This window comes from Geotrypetes seraphini, chromosome 14 (assembly GCF_902459505.1).
Source record: "Geotrypetes seraphini chromosome 14, aGeoSer1.1, whole genome shotgun sequence".
Classification (NCBI taxonomy): domain Eukaryota; kingdom Metazoa; phylum Chordata; class Amphibia; order Gymnophiona; family Dermophiidae; genus Geotrypetes; species Geotrypetes seraphini.
The window spans coordinates 67518782-67532713 of NC_047097.1; the positions used below are offsets into that span (position 1 = coordinate 67518782).

At 55.7% G+C, this 13932-nt stretch overlaps 1 protein-coding gene across 1 annotated transcript in view; it reads left to right on the forward strand.

Moving 5' to 3' along the window:
• Positions 1–13932, forward strand: part of LOC117348212 (F-actin-capping protein subunit alpha-1-like) — a 46525-nt gene that overhangs the window by 16077 nt on the left and 16516 nt on the right. The window lies entirely within an intron of this gene.

A 13932-nucleotide genomic window follows, 5' to 3' on the forward strand; every position in this document is an offset into this window, starting at 1 on the left:
CCAATGTGTAGGTGATATGAACTACACAGTAAGGTGATCAGTCCTGCCAGCAGGTAAAAAGGTGAAATGCAGCCCAGCTGGAGCGAGTGGAATAGCTCTTTAACTCCAAATGGCAAGTCGCTTAATCCTCCATGGCCTCAATTTCAGTAGATAGAATGTGAGCTCACTGGGACAGGGAGGGAAAATGCCTGTATGTAAACCACTTTTAAATGAGCTTGCAAAACTACAAAAAGGCGGTATACAAGTCCCAATCCCTTTGCCCTTACATGAATTCCAGAGTTTAATTACACGTTGAGTGAAGAAATATTTTCTCCGATATTTTGTAAGTGCACTACTTAGAAACATAGAAACACGATGGCAGATAAAGGCCAAATGGCCCATCCAGTCTGCCCATCCGATGTTCCTAAGGGAGCGTCTTAATAGAACCAATTAATGTGAACAAGGAAGACCCCCAGGTCCTTGGTGGGGGGTCATGGAAAAGGGGTGCAGACCTCTCAGATGGGGTTATGGTGATAACATTTATGGATCCTCGAACCACTCCATCCCCTTGTGCTTTGTGGCAGTCTCCTAACTGGGTACGAGGTGCTGTAATCCCTTGTGGCGTAGCACAACGTTCTCCTCCAGCCCAATCCAGAGCTGAGCCTCGGAGGTGTGGCCTTGTGGTCAGTGTTGTGAGCTCAATCTCAGCCTGCTCCCTGTGACCCTGGGCAAGTCACTTAACTCTCTTTTGCCCCAGGTAACACAGCAAGATCATGAGCCTGCTTTGACAGAGGGGGGGTGCAGTGGTTAAAGCTACAGCCTCAGCACCCTGAGGTTGTGGGTTCAAACCCACGCTGCTCCTTGTTACCCTGGGCAAGTCACTTAATACCCCCCGTTACCCCAGGTACATTAGATAGATTGTGAGCCTGACAGGACAGGGAAAAGTGCTTGAGTACCTGAATAAATTCATGCAAATTGTTCTGGAGTTCCATTGGGAGAACAGAATAGAAAATTTAATGGTCAGAGAGAGAAGAACCATCAGCTCAGTTGTGATGATGTGACGCGTGTATACTGAATATACTTGTATTGTATATCAAGTTAAAATTTAATCAAATGTTTTGCTTGTTTGCAAAACACTTGTAAACCAAGTTACTTGAAATCCAAGGTTTTACTGTAATTATTTCATGTTATTTTTTGCCCAAAAGTACAGGACCCCCCCCCCCCACACACACACACACACTTAATATTTTGGGTATTTTAATAATAATAATAACTTTATTCTTCTATACCCCCACAATCTTGCGACTTCTAGGCAGTTTACAATCAAGAGAGCTGGACATTTAGCGAATTACAATATGCAGATGGTCAGAGGGAATACAGAGTGCAGAAACATTAAGGAAGCACAATTATAGAAATACAATTTGCTGTGCAAGAGTATAAGATATACAGTTTGGTAAGTAATGTCTGAGAGGACCTGTTTGGAATAGGCCGCACATTTCTGTAAAAATACAGCGAAAAATTACGATATGATAAAGATAACAGTTTATATGTATCACAGTACCGTGAAATTCTATGCGGGCTTGAGAGGGGAGAGAGGCAAAGGGTAGGAGGTCGGGAGGACCGTTATTGAGGAGAGAGAGAGGAGAGCGGGTTAGTTATTTAGGTATTTCAGGGACAGGTATGTTTTTAGGCGCTCCCTAAATTCCCCGTAAGTAGTGGGCGAAAGCAGTTGATCTAAGTCTTTACCCCATAAGGCTGCTTGGTGAGAGAGAAGGTGTTCGTGGTGTTTTTTCAGTTTGCAACCTCTAACTGGAGGGGAAATTAATTTTGAATGCGTGTTTCTCTTGCGTTTGTTGGTGGAAAAGGAGAAAAGGTCCATTATGTATTTGGGGGCTAGTCCATATAGTGCTTTGAAGCAGAGGCAGGCGAATTTAAACCTTACGCGTGCTTCCGTCGGCAGCCAGTGCAACTGCCGGTAATAAGGTGTCACTTGATCGAATTTCTTCAGCCCGAAGATAAGTCTGACCGCAGAATGGAAAATAGTGTGTACATGCAATTGAAAGAAAATGAAACATCCCATAAATAAAATGATAATTTTTTGGACTGCACACCCTATCTTCTGCACCTTTCTTTTGCCTTACATTTACCAGAAATTTAAATCTAGCTCTTAAATGGTCACCAGTTTTGGAGATTTTCTATATCAGTATTCCAGGGAAGAGAGCAGACATTCAAACTATTGGCAACTGCTATGCTTGGCCAACTCTTCCTTGAAAAACTCAGGCAAATACGAAAGGATTGATGTGTACAAGAGTCATTCCAGTAAACTTTGCGATGGGCACCAGGCTTCTCTTTCCTTCTGACAGTCGACTTCACCCGCACTTGCTCTGAGAGAGGCTGACACAGGCCAAGAAGTAAATGGTGTGCCAAGAGCAAAAAGCAACTGCGGGTCCCTCATGGCACTGATGAAATGTTCTACAGCCTGTCAAGCCTTTCAAATGACCTCATGCTTCAGTGACAGACTCTTCCATGGGGTAAGGCGGCCTCCCTAGCCCATTTAGTTTATGTTGGTGGTGATGCGTTTGGACAGATTTGGTAAGGACAGATCCCGGGTGAGCCGTTTCTTGCCTTCCTCTTTGATGCATGAAGAGTTTTGAGCTGTGATGCTCATTTGGAACCATTCAACTGTCTTCAAATCCAGCCAACTCTGCCCCCTCCAGCTCTGCAAGTGCCTCCTATGGGTTTGATTCCTGAACAAATTGCCTGCCAGACTCTGCGTCACAGAATGAGGCTTTCTTTTTCTCTCTCTCTCTCTTTTAAACCTTGAGTTGTTTATTTTCATTGGCATGCGCTCAAAAGTTAACTCCCTCCCCAAACAAAACAGTGCTCTCAACAAAGGAAAATCAAACAAGGGCAATGTACTAAATAATGATTTCATAACTGTTGTGTAACTTGTGAGCGAGCAGGGGATCGACTAATCCTGGTTGCCAGGTTATTATGGAGTGTAGAAATTTGGCTGTGGCACTTGGATTTTACTCGTCCTGAGTAGCTCTCAAATGAGTCTGACCACCTTCGCTTGTCTGTGCATGGTTCATAGTAGAGGTCTGCACGGGGATCGCGGGAATCCCGCGGGAATCCCCCCTAACCCACGGAACGCCCATGGGGACCCCCCTCTGGCCCACGGGACTCCCACGGGGATGGAAGGCTTTGGAAGCAAGGTTTGTCTATATAATATAATAGACACGTCAGCCTTAGTAAAAGAGGGGGTTTATAAGTTAATTACCTGAACAGAACACAAAAAAAGGGTTCCACCAAAGAGATTCCACAAGGAAAACAGCAGTGGAAACACAAAAGAAACTGTGGAATTGATGATCCTGTCAGAAGTAATTGCTGCTTTTTATGGGGATGGATAGGGATGGAGGTAATTCCTTGCTGGGACGGGTGGGGACGGAGAGGATCCTGGCAGGGACGGGTGAGGACGGAGAGGATCCTGGCGGGGACAGGTGGAGACGGAGAGGATCCTGGCAGGGATGGGTGGGGATGGAGAGGATCCTGGCTGGGATGGGTGGGGATGGAGAGGATCCTGGCTGGGATGGGTGGGGATGGAGAGGATCCTGGCTGGGATGGGTGAGGACGGAGAGGATCCTGGCAGGGATGGAGAGGATCCTGGCTGGGATGGGTGAGGACGGAGAGGATCCTGGCAGGGATGGGTGGGGATGGAGAGGATCCTGGCTGGGATGGGTGAGGACGGAGAGGATCCTGGCTGGGATGGGTGGGGACGGAGAGGATCCTGGCAGGGATGGGTGAGGACGGAGAGGATCCTGGCAGGGATGGGTGGGGATGGAGAGGATCCTGGCAGGGATGGGTGGGGATGGAGAGGATCCTGGCTGGGATGGGTGAGGACGGAGAGGATCCTGGCAGGGATGGGTGGGGATGGAGAGGATCCTGGCGGGGACGGGTGAGGACGGAGAGGATCCTGGCTGGGATGGGTGAGGACGGAGAGGATCCTGGCAGGGACGGGTGGGGACGGAGAGGATCCTGGCGGGGACGGGTGAGGACGGAGAGGATCCTGGCTGGGATGGGTGAGGATGGAGAGGATCCTGGCGGGGACGGGTGAGGACGGAGAGGATCCTGGCAGGGACGGGTGAGGACGGAGAGGATCCTGGCAGGGATGGGTGGGGATGGAGAGGATCCTGGCAGGGATGGGTGGGGATGGAGAGGATCCTGGCGGGGACAGGTGGAGACGGAGAGGATCCTGGCTGGGATGGGTGGGGATGGAGAGGATCCTGGCGGGGACGGGTGGGAACGGAGAGGATCCTGGCGGGGACGGGTGGGGACGGAGAGGATCCTGGCTGGGATGGGTGGGGATGGAGAGGATCCTGGCGGGGACGGGTGAGGACGGAGAGGATCCTGGCAGGGATGGGTGGGGATGGAGAGGATCCTGGCTGGGATGGGTGAGGACGGAGAGGATCCTGGCAGGGATGGGTGAGGACGGAGAGGATCCTGGCAGGGATGGGTGGGGACGGAGAGGATCCTGGCAGGGATGGGTGGGGATGGAGAGGATCCTGGCTGGGATGGGTGAGGACGGAGAGGATCCTGGCAGGGATGGGTGAGGACGGAGAGGATCCTGGCAGGGATGGGTGGGGATGGAGAGGATCCTGGCGGGGACGGGTGAGGACGGAGAGGATCCTGGCTGGGATGGGTGAGGACGGAGAGGATCCTGGCAGGGACGGGTGGGGACGGAGAGGATCCTGGCGGGGACGGGTGAGGACGGAGAGGATCCTGGCTGGGATGGGTGAGGATGGAGAGGATCCTGGCGGGGACGGGTGAGGACGGAGAGGATCCTGGCGGGGACGGGTGAGGACGGAGAGGATCCTGGCAGGGATGGGTGGGGATGGAGAGGATCCTGGCAGGGATGGGTGGGGATGGAGAGGATCCTGGCGGGGACAGGTGGAGACGGAGAGGATCCTGGCTGGGATGGGTGGGGATGGAGAGGATCCTGGCGGGGACGGGTGAGGACGGAGAGGATCCTGGCAGGGATGGGTGGGGATGGAGAGGATCCTGGCAGGGACGGGTGGGGACGGAGAGGATCCTGGCGGGGACGGGTGAGGACGGAGAGGATCCTGGCTGGGATGGGTGAGGATGGAGAGGATCCTGGCGGGGACGGGTGAGGACGGAGAGGATCCTGGCGGGGACAGGTGGAGACGGAGAGGATCCTGGCAGGGATGGGTGGGGATGGAGAGGATCCTGGCAGGGATGGGTGAGGACGGAGAGGATCCTGGCAGGGATGGGTGGGGACGGAGAGGATCCTGGCAGGGATGGGTGGGGATGGAGAGGATCCTGGCTGGGATGGGTGGGGATGGAGAGGATCCTGGCTGGGATGGGTGGGGATGGAGAGGATCCTGGCTGGGATGGGTGAGGACGGAGAGGATCCTGGCAGGGATGGGTGGGGATGGAGAGGATCCTGGCGGGGATGGGTGAGGACGGAGAGGATCCTGGCAGGGATGGGTGGGGATGGAGAGGATCCTGGCTGGGATGGGTGAGGACGGAGAGGATCCTGGCAGGGATGGGTGGAGATGGAGAGGATCCTGGCTGGGATGGGTGAGGACGGAGAGGATCCTGGCAGGGATGGGTGGGGATGGAGAGGATCCTGGCTGGGATGGGTGAGGACGGAGAGGATCCTGGCAGGGATGGGTGGGGATGGAGAGGATCCTGGCTGGGATGGGTGAGGACGGAGAGGATCCTGGCAGGGATGGGTGGGGACGGAGAGGATCCTGGCAGGGATGGGTGGGGATGGAGAGGATCCTGGCTGGGATGGGTGAGGACGGAGAGGATCCTGGCAGGGATGGGTGGGGATGGAGAGGATCCTGGCTGGGATGGGTGAGGACGGAGAGGATCCTGGCTGGGATGGGTGGGGACGGAGAGGATCCTGGCAGGGATGGGTGGGGACGGAGAGGATCCTGGCAGGGATGGGTGGGGACGGAGAGGATCCTGGCAGGGATGGGTGGGGATGGAGAGGATCCTGGCTGGGATGGGTGAGGACGGAGAGGATCCTGGCAGGGATGGGTGGGGATGGAGAGGATCCTGGCGGGGACGGGTGAGGACGGAGAGGATCCTGGCTGGGATGGGTGAGGACGGAGAGGATCCTGGCAGGGACGGGTGGGGACGGAGAGGATCCTGGCGGGGACGGGTGAGGACGGAGAGGATCCTGGCTGGGATGGGTGAGGATGGAGAGGATCCTGGCGGGGACGGGTGAGGACGGAGAGGATCCTGGCGGGGACGGGTGAGGACGGAGAGGATCCTGGCAGGGATGGGTGGGGATGGAGAGGATCCTGGCAGGGATGGGTGGGGATGGAGAGGATCCTGGCGGGGACAGGTGGAGACGGAGAGGATCCTGGCTGGGATGGGTGGGGATGGAGAGGATCCTGGCGGGGACGGGTGAGGACGGAGAGGATCCTGGCTGGGATGGGTGAGGACGGAGAGGATCCTGGCAGGGACGGGTGGGGACGGAGAGGATCCTGGCGGGGACGGGTGAGGACGGAGAGGATCCTGGCTGGGATGGGTGAGGATGGAGAGGATCCTGGCGGGGACGGGTGAGGACGGAGAGGATCCTGGCGGGGACGGGTGAGGACGGAGAGGATCCTGGCAGGGATGGGTGGGGACGGAGAGGATCCTGGCAGGGATGGGTGGGGATGGAGAGGATCCTGGCGGGGACAGGTGGAGACGGAGAGGATCCTGGCTGGGATGGGTGGGGATGGAGAGGATCCTGGCGGGGACGGGTGGGGACGGAGAGGATCCTGGCGGGGACGGGTGGGGACGGAGAGGATCCTGGCTGGGATGGGTGGGGATGGAGAGGATCCTGGCGGGGACGGGTGAGGACGGAGAGGATCCTGGCAGGGATGGGTGGGGATGGAGAGGATCCTGGCTGGGATGGGTGAGGACGGAGAGGATCCTGGCAGGGATGGGTGAGGACGGAGAGGATCCTGGCAGGGATGGGTGGGGACGGAGAGGATCCTGGCAGGGATGGGTGGGGATGGAGAGGATCCTGGCTGGGATGGGTGAGGACGGAGAGGATCCTGGCAGGGATGGGTGAGGACGGAGAGGATCCTGGCAGGGACGGGTGGGGAGGGAGAGGATCCTGGCGGGGACGGGTGAGGACGGAGAGGATCCTGGCTGGGATGGGTGAGGACGGAGAGGATCCTGGCAGGGACGGGTGGGGACGGAGAGGATCCTGGCGGGGACGGGTGAGGACGGAGAGGATCCTGGCTGGGATGGGTGAGGATGGAGAGGATCCTGGCGGGGACGGGTGAGGACGGAGAGGATCCTGGCGGGGACGGGTGAGGACGGAGAGGATCCTGGCAGGGATGGGTGGGGATGGAGAGGATCCTGGCAGGGATGGGTGGGGATGGAGAGGATCCTGGCGGGGACAGGTGGAGACGGAGAGGATCCTGGCAGGGATGGGTGGGGATGGAGAGGATCCTGGCGGGGACGGGTGAGGACGGAGAGGATCCTGGCAGGGATGGGTGGGGATGGAGAGGATCCTGGCAGGGACGGGTGGGGACGGAGAGGATCCTGGCGGGGACGGGTGAGGACGGAGAGGATCCTGGCTGGGATGGGTGAGGACGGAGAGGATCCTGGCGGGGACAGGTGGAGACGGAGAGGATCCTGGCAGGGATGGGTGGGGATGGAGAGGATCCTGGCAGGGATGGGTGAGGACGGAGAGGATCCTGGCAGGGATGGGTGGGGACGGAGAGGATCCTGGCAGGGATGGGTGGGGATGGAGAGGATCCTGGCGGGGATGGGTGGGGATGGAGAGGATCCTGGCTGGGATGGGTGGGGATGGAGAGGATCCTGGCTGGGATGGGTGAGGACGGAGAGGATCCTGGCAGGGATGGGTGGGGATGGAGAGGATCCTGGCTGGGATGGGTGAGGACGGAGAGGATCCTGGCAGGGATGGGTGGGGATGGAGAGGATCCTGGCTGGGATGGGTGAGGACGGAGAGGATCCTGGCAGGGATGGGTGGGGATGGAGAGGATCCTGGCGGGGATGGGTGAGGACGGAGAGGATCCTGGCAGGGATGGGTGGGGATGGAGAGGATCCTGGCTGGGATGGGTGAGGACGGAGAGGATCCTGGCAGGGATGGGTGGGGATGGAGAGGATCCTGGCTGGGATGGGTGAGGACGGAGAGGATCCTGGCAGGGATGGGTGGGGACGGAGAGGATCCTGGCAGGGATGGGTGGGGATGGAGAGGATCCTGGCTGGGATGGGTGAGGACGGAGAGGATCCTGGCAGGGATGGGTGGGGATGGAGAGGATCCTGGCTGGGATGGGTGAGGACGGAGAGGATCCTGGCTGGGATGGGTGGGGACGGAGAGGATCCTGGCAGGGATGGGTGAGGACGGAGAGGATCCTGGCAGGGATGGGTGGGGACGGAGAGGATCCTGGCAGGGATGGGTGGGGATGGAGAGGATCCTGGCTGGGATGGGTGAGGATGGAGAGGATCCTGGCAGGGATGGGTGGGGATGGAGAGGATCCTGGCGGGGACGGGTGAGGACGGAGAGGATCCTGGCTGGGATGGGTGAGGACGGAGAGGATCCTGGCAGGGACGGGTGAGGACGGAGAGGATCCTGGCAGGGACGGGTGGGGACGGAGAGGATCCTGGCGGGGACGGGTGAGGACGGAGAGGATCCTGGCTGGGATGGGTGAGGATGGAGAGGATCCTGGCGGGGACGGGTGAGGACGGAGAGGATCCTGGCGGGGACGGGTGAGGACGGAGAGGATCCTGGCAGGGATGGGTGGGGATGGAGAGGATCCTGGCAGGGATGGGTGGGGATGGAGAGGATCCTGGCGGGGACAGGTGGAGACGGAGAGGATCCTGGCTGGGATGGGTGGGGATGGAGAGGATCCTGGAGGGGACGGGTGGGAACGGAGAGGATCCTGGCGGGGACAGGTGGAGACGGAGAGGATCCTGGCTGGGATGGGTGGGGATGGAGAGGATCCTGGCGGGGACGGGTGAGGACGGAGAGGATCCTGGCAGGGATGGGTGGGGATGGAGAGGATCCTGGCTGGGATGGGTGAGGACGGAGAGGATCCTGGCAGGGATGGGTGAGGACGGAGAGGATCCTGGCAGGGAGGGGTGGGGACGGAGAGGATCCTGGCAGGGATGGGTGGGGATGGAGAGGATCCTGGCTGGGATGGGTGAGGACGGAGAGGATCCTGGCAGGGATGGGTGAGGACGGAGAGGATCCTGGCAGGGATGGGTGGGGATGGAGAGGATCCTGGCGGGGACGGGTGAGGACGGAGAGGATCCTGGCTGGGATGGGTGAGGACGGAGAGGATCCTGGCAGAGACGGGTGGGGACGGAGAGGATCCTGGCGGGGACGGGTGAGGACGGAGAGGATCCTGGCTGGGATGGGTGAGGATGGAGAGGATCCTGGCGGGGATGGGTGAGGACGGAGAGGATCCTGGCGGGGACGGGTGAGGACGGAGAGGATCCTGGCAGGGATGGGTGGGGATGGAGAGGATCCTGGCAGGGATGGGTGGGGATGGAGAGGATCCTGGCGGGGACAGGTGGAGACGGAGAGGATCCTGGCTGGGATGGGTGGGGATGGAGAGGATCCTGGCGGGGACGGGTGAGGACGGAGAGGATCCTGGCAGGGATGGGTGGGGATGGAGAGGATCCTGGCAGGGACGGGTGGGGACGGAGAGGATCCTGGCGGGGACGGGTGAGGACGGAGAGGATCCTGGCTGGGATGGGTGAGGATTGAGAGGATCCTGGCGGGGACGGGTGAGGACGGAGAGGATCCTGGCGGGGACGGGTGAGGACGGAGAGGATCCTGGCAGGGATGGGTGGGGATGGAGAGGATCCTGGCAGGGATGGGTGGGGATGGAGAGGATCCTGGCGGGGACAGGTGGAGACGGAGAGGATCCTGGCTGGGATGGGTGAGGATGGAGAGGATCCTGGCGGGGACGGGTGGGGACGGAGAGGATCCTGGCGGGGACGGGTGAGGACGAAGAGGATCCTGGCTGGGATGGGTGAGGATGGAGAGGATCCTGGCTGGGATGGGTGGGGACGGAGAGGATCCTGGCGGGGACAGGTGGAGACGGAGAGGATCCTGGCTGGGATGGGTGAGGACGGAGAGGATCCTGGCAGGGACGGGTGGGGACGGAGAGGATCCTGGCGGGGACGGGTGAGGACGGAGAGGATCCTGGCAGGGATGGGTGGGGATGGAGAGGATCCTGGTGGGGACAGGTGGAGACGGAGAGGATCCTGGCTGGGATGGGTGAGGATGGAGAGGATCCTGGCGGGGACGGGTGGGGACGGAGAGGATCCTGGCGGGGACGGGTGAGGACGGAGAGGTTCCTGGCAGGGATGGGTGGGATGGAGAGGATCCTGGCGGGGACGGGTGGAGACGGAGAGGATCCTGGCTGGGATGGGTGAGGACGGAGAGGATCCTGGCAGGGACGGGTGGGGACGGAGAGGATCCTGGCGGGGATGGGTGAGGACGGAGAGGATCCTGGCGGGGACTGGTGGGGACGGAGAGGAGCCTGGCGGGGATGGGCGGGATTTCTGTCCCTGCGCAACTTTTTAGTTCGCAGCCCCTCCATCTCTACCCTTCAGACAGCCATTTGCCCCTCTCCCCCCAATCAACTCTCTATTATCTTGTTACCTGCCCACCAGTTCCCTCTCTCTTTCAGCCCACTTCTCCAACCAGGTTACCCCCTCCCCTACAGCCCTCCCAACGAGCCACTGCCAGTCGTTGCTCCACAGTTGTGGATATTTCAAAGAAGAATCTGTACTAGACAGATTGAAAAGTTTACTGAAAACTTTATTTTACAAAGATGCTTTCAAAAACTAAACTCCTTCTCGCTGATAGGATTACTGCAGGCTCCCCTTTTATCTATTTAAATATTCTCCTTTCTTCCATCCCCATCCTTCTATGTTACCCTCCAATGTTGCCTTTCTCTAAAATTTTCTAGTTCTACCCTCTTTCTTCTTGTTCTCTGTAAGTCTGTCCTAAATGTGTCCAAGTACGTATAATTAAGTGGTTTGGTTTTGTTACCCTGATTTTATTATATTTGTAATTCGCTTTGAAATTAATGTTATAAGCGTTTGCATCAAATTTTAATAAACATGAAACTCTGCAATCAGCCACTCCTTGCTCTCCCCTGATTGGTTGCCGCTCCCTACTATGCTTTCAGATGCTCTTGAAGCCACCATCTCCCTGGTGATCCTCCTATGGTCAGCCCCATGACCTTGGCATCTGAGTTAACACTGCCACTGAGGCCAATCGGCTGAACAGTCAGGCTTTCAGGATATCCATAATGAGTAGCGTTACCAGATTTTCCATTTGGAAAATCCAGACCCCGTAGACCCACCGCCAGTTCTGCACATCCCCGCCCCGCTATATCTTTCTTGAGATAAGGAGACCAGAACTGAATGCAGTACTCAAGGATCTTCTTTTAGCTCACCTCGCCTCTAGAGGCCTAGAGAGGTGTGCTGAAAGAGGACGCAGGCAGCCTTCCTCCCCCCCCCCCACACTTTTTTGGGGGGTACTGTTTCTGTCTTTGTGTTGTAGTACATTACTAACACAGTTTTGTATCCTCTTTTTGTATAACTGCCTCGATGTCTCTGGATCATTTGGCAGCATAACAAATAATCCAAATAAATAAAAATAAATAATGTAACACATGAATAGAGGACACTCAATGAAGTTCAAAAACAAATAGGAAGATATTTTTTTTTCACTCAATGAATAATTAAGCTCTGGAACTCATTGCCAGAGGATGTGATAACAGTTGTTGGAGTATCTGGGTTTAGAAAGAAGTCCTTGACTGTGGTGACCTATGCCAAAGCCTGGAAGACTTTCTGACAGTGATGTGCTATGATCAGTGTTGATTCCTTACAAGCCCCAATTTCGGCAGTCCTGGAATTTTTGCAAGAGGGTCTTGAGAAAGGCACAAGGAGCAGCGCAAGATTCTTTAAAGAGGCTCTCAGATTGCACCCTCCAGTGCATCTACCATTCCCTTCCTGGAACCCTAATACCATTTTACCAGGGTTCTGTATGAGCCCTCAAAGGAGGCTTCCGTCTTAGGTCTGACTGTCAAAACAGTGTTCTTGGTGGCAATTACACTGGCAAGACGAGTCTCTGAATATAAGCTCTCTCTTGCAGAGAGCTGTTTCTTAAGACTACGGAAGCAGGGCTTTCCTTGTGCATGGTTCCATCCTTTTAACCAAAAGTAGTCTCTGCCTTCCATTTCAATCAGGAAGTCCGTTCGCCCACCTTTTGGTCTAGGGGATAGAAGGAAGAGGACAAAATATTGCATTTGCTAGACATCAGGCGTGCGCTTCTTTGCTACCTTGAGTTTTGAGTTTCTGATCATCTTTTTGTTCTGACCATTCATGCTAAAAAAGCAGGTCTATGTCTAAGGCCTTGATCTCCAGATGGATTAAAACGGCAAATTCCTCCGCATATGTGGGCTGTGGTAAGCAGCCGCCAATTACGTTGAAGGCACACTCCATCAGAGGGGTGGCTACTTCATGGGCAGAGGCTCGGGTGGTCTCCTTTGTGGATATTTGTAGAGCAGTGACATGGTCTACTCTTCATACCTTTACCAAGTCCTATAGAGTAAACATCTATGCCACTTTTGGGTCCTCAGTATTAAAGGCAGGCTCAGTAGTCCCATCCTAGACTCAGGAGACTGCGTTGGTATCTCCCTAGCATTCAGGACTATTAGACACATTACACTAGAATGAAAGATAATCTTGCCTCGATAATCTTCTTTCTTTATTCTTATTTCAGGGCAGAACACAAGTATAGTGCTGGGGAATTTTCCTTGTAACCCTCCTTCCAGTGACGTCTTCCATTACAGTGCTTCTTGACTGCTTTTGTACAAACTGAGGGGGCAGGAGCAAGTCTACTGGGAAAGATGAGTGATATTCTGTAAACAACTTGAGGGTTGAGATGCATAACCCCTAGCGTTCAGGACTACTAGACACATCTACAGGAAAGAAGATGATCGAGGTAAGAATCTAATCTTTCTGTCCTGCTCAATCCTAGAAATGTACAAAGGCAAAAACATATGGAGTAATATCGTAGGTTATAGCAGTAAAAGTCCAGTTGGCCCATCTAGCCTGCCCGGTTGTTTTCGGACAAATCAATGGGCTTCTTACTAGTTCTTTTGCTGTGCACTTGTCTGTCTGCTATCAATGCCATATCAGTGTCAAAATAAATAAATATTGCTTGCAGTGAAAGCTGTATTCTCTCTCATCACCAAAAATCGTTGGCATTTTGAAACTCCGAGGCTCCTTTAATTAATTGGCAAGCGTAAATGGATGTTGATAATCTTCATACAGTGGAGGCCAGACAACTGTTCAGTTTCACTGTACTCTGATAAGCCTGTTTTAATTAAACTGAAAACCAGCCATTGATTTTTAAGAATGATGAGAATATTTGAAAGGTAAAGTGGCGGGCAAAGAATAACCTGATTTTATGAGAAATACAAGATGTTGAAGACGCAGGCAGTGGCGTAGTGAGTGTGAGAGGTACCTGGGGCAGAGGCGCCCCTCCCCCTCCCTCTTCCCCATCCCCCCTGCCACGTACCTTTCAAACTTCTCCGGCGTGAGCAGAGGAGAGGTGTTACCGCACCCATAGGAAGACCATACTTGGGGCAGACCACACCCCCCCCCTTACCATGCCACTGGTAGGGATGCAAATCTCTCTCATGAATATTTGTTAGAACTGGTTGTTTTGGGATTTTTTTAAATCTCCTAGTTCTCAAGGGATGCCAAGAGATTATAACGATGAATGAGATATCATAAACGAGAAGATTAAGTTCAAAGTGTGGCTGAGTATGTGCAGAAATGCCAAGTTACCCAGTTCCAGGCTAGAGATTTCGGATCACCCCCATCCTGATGCATTATGGAACATAAAGCCAGCGGCGTAATAAGGGTAAG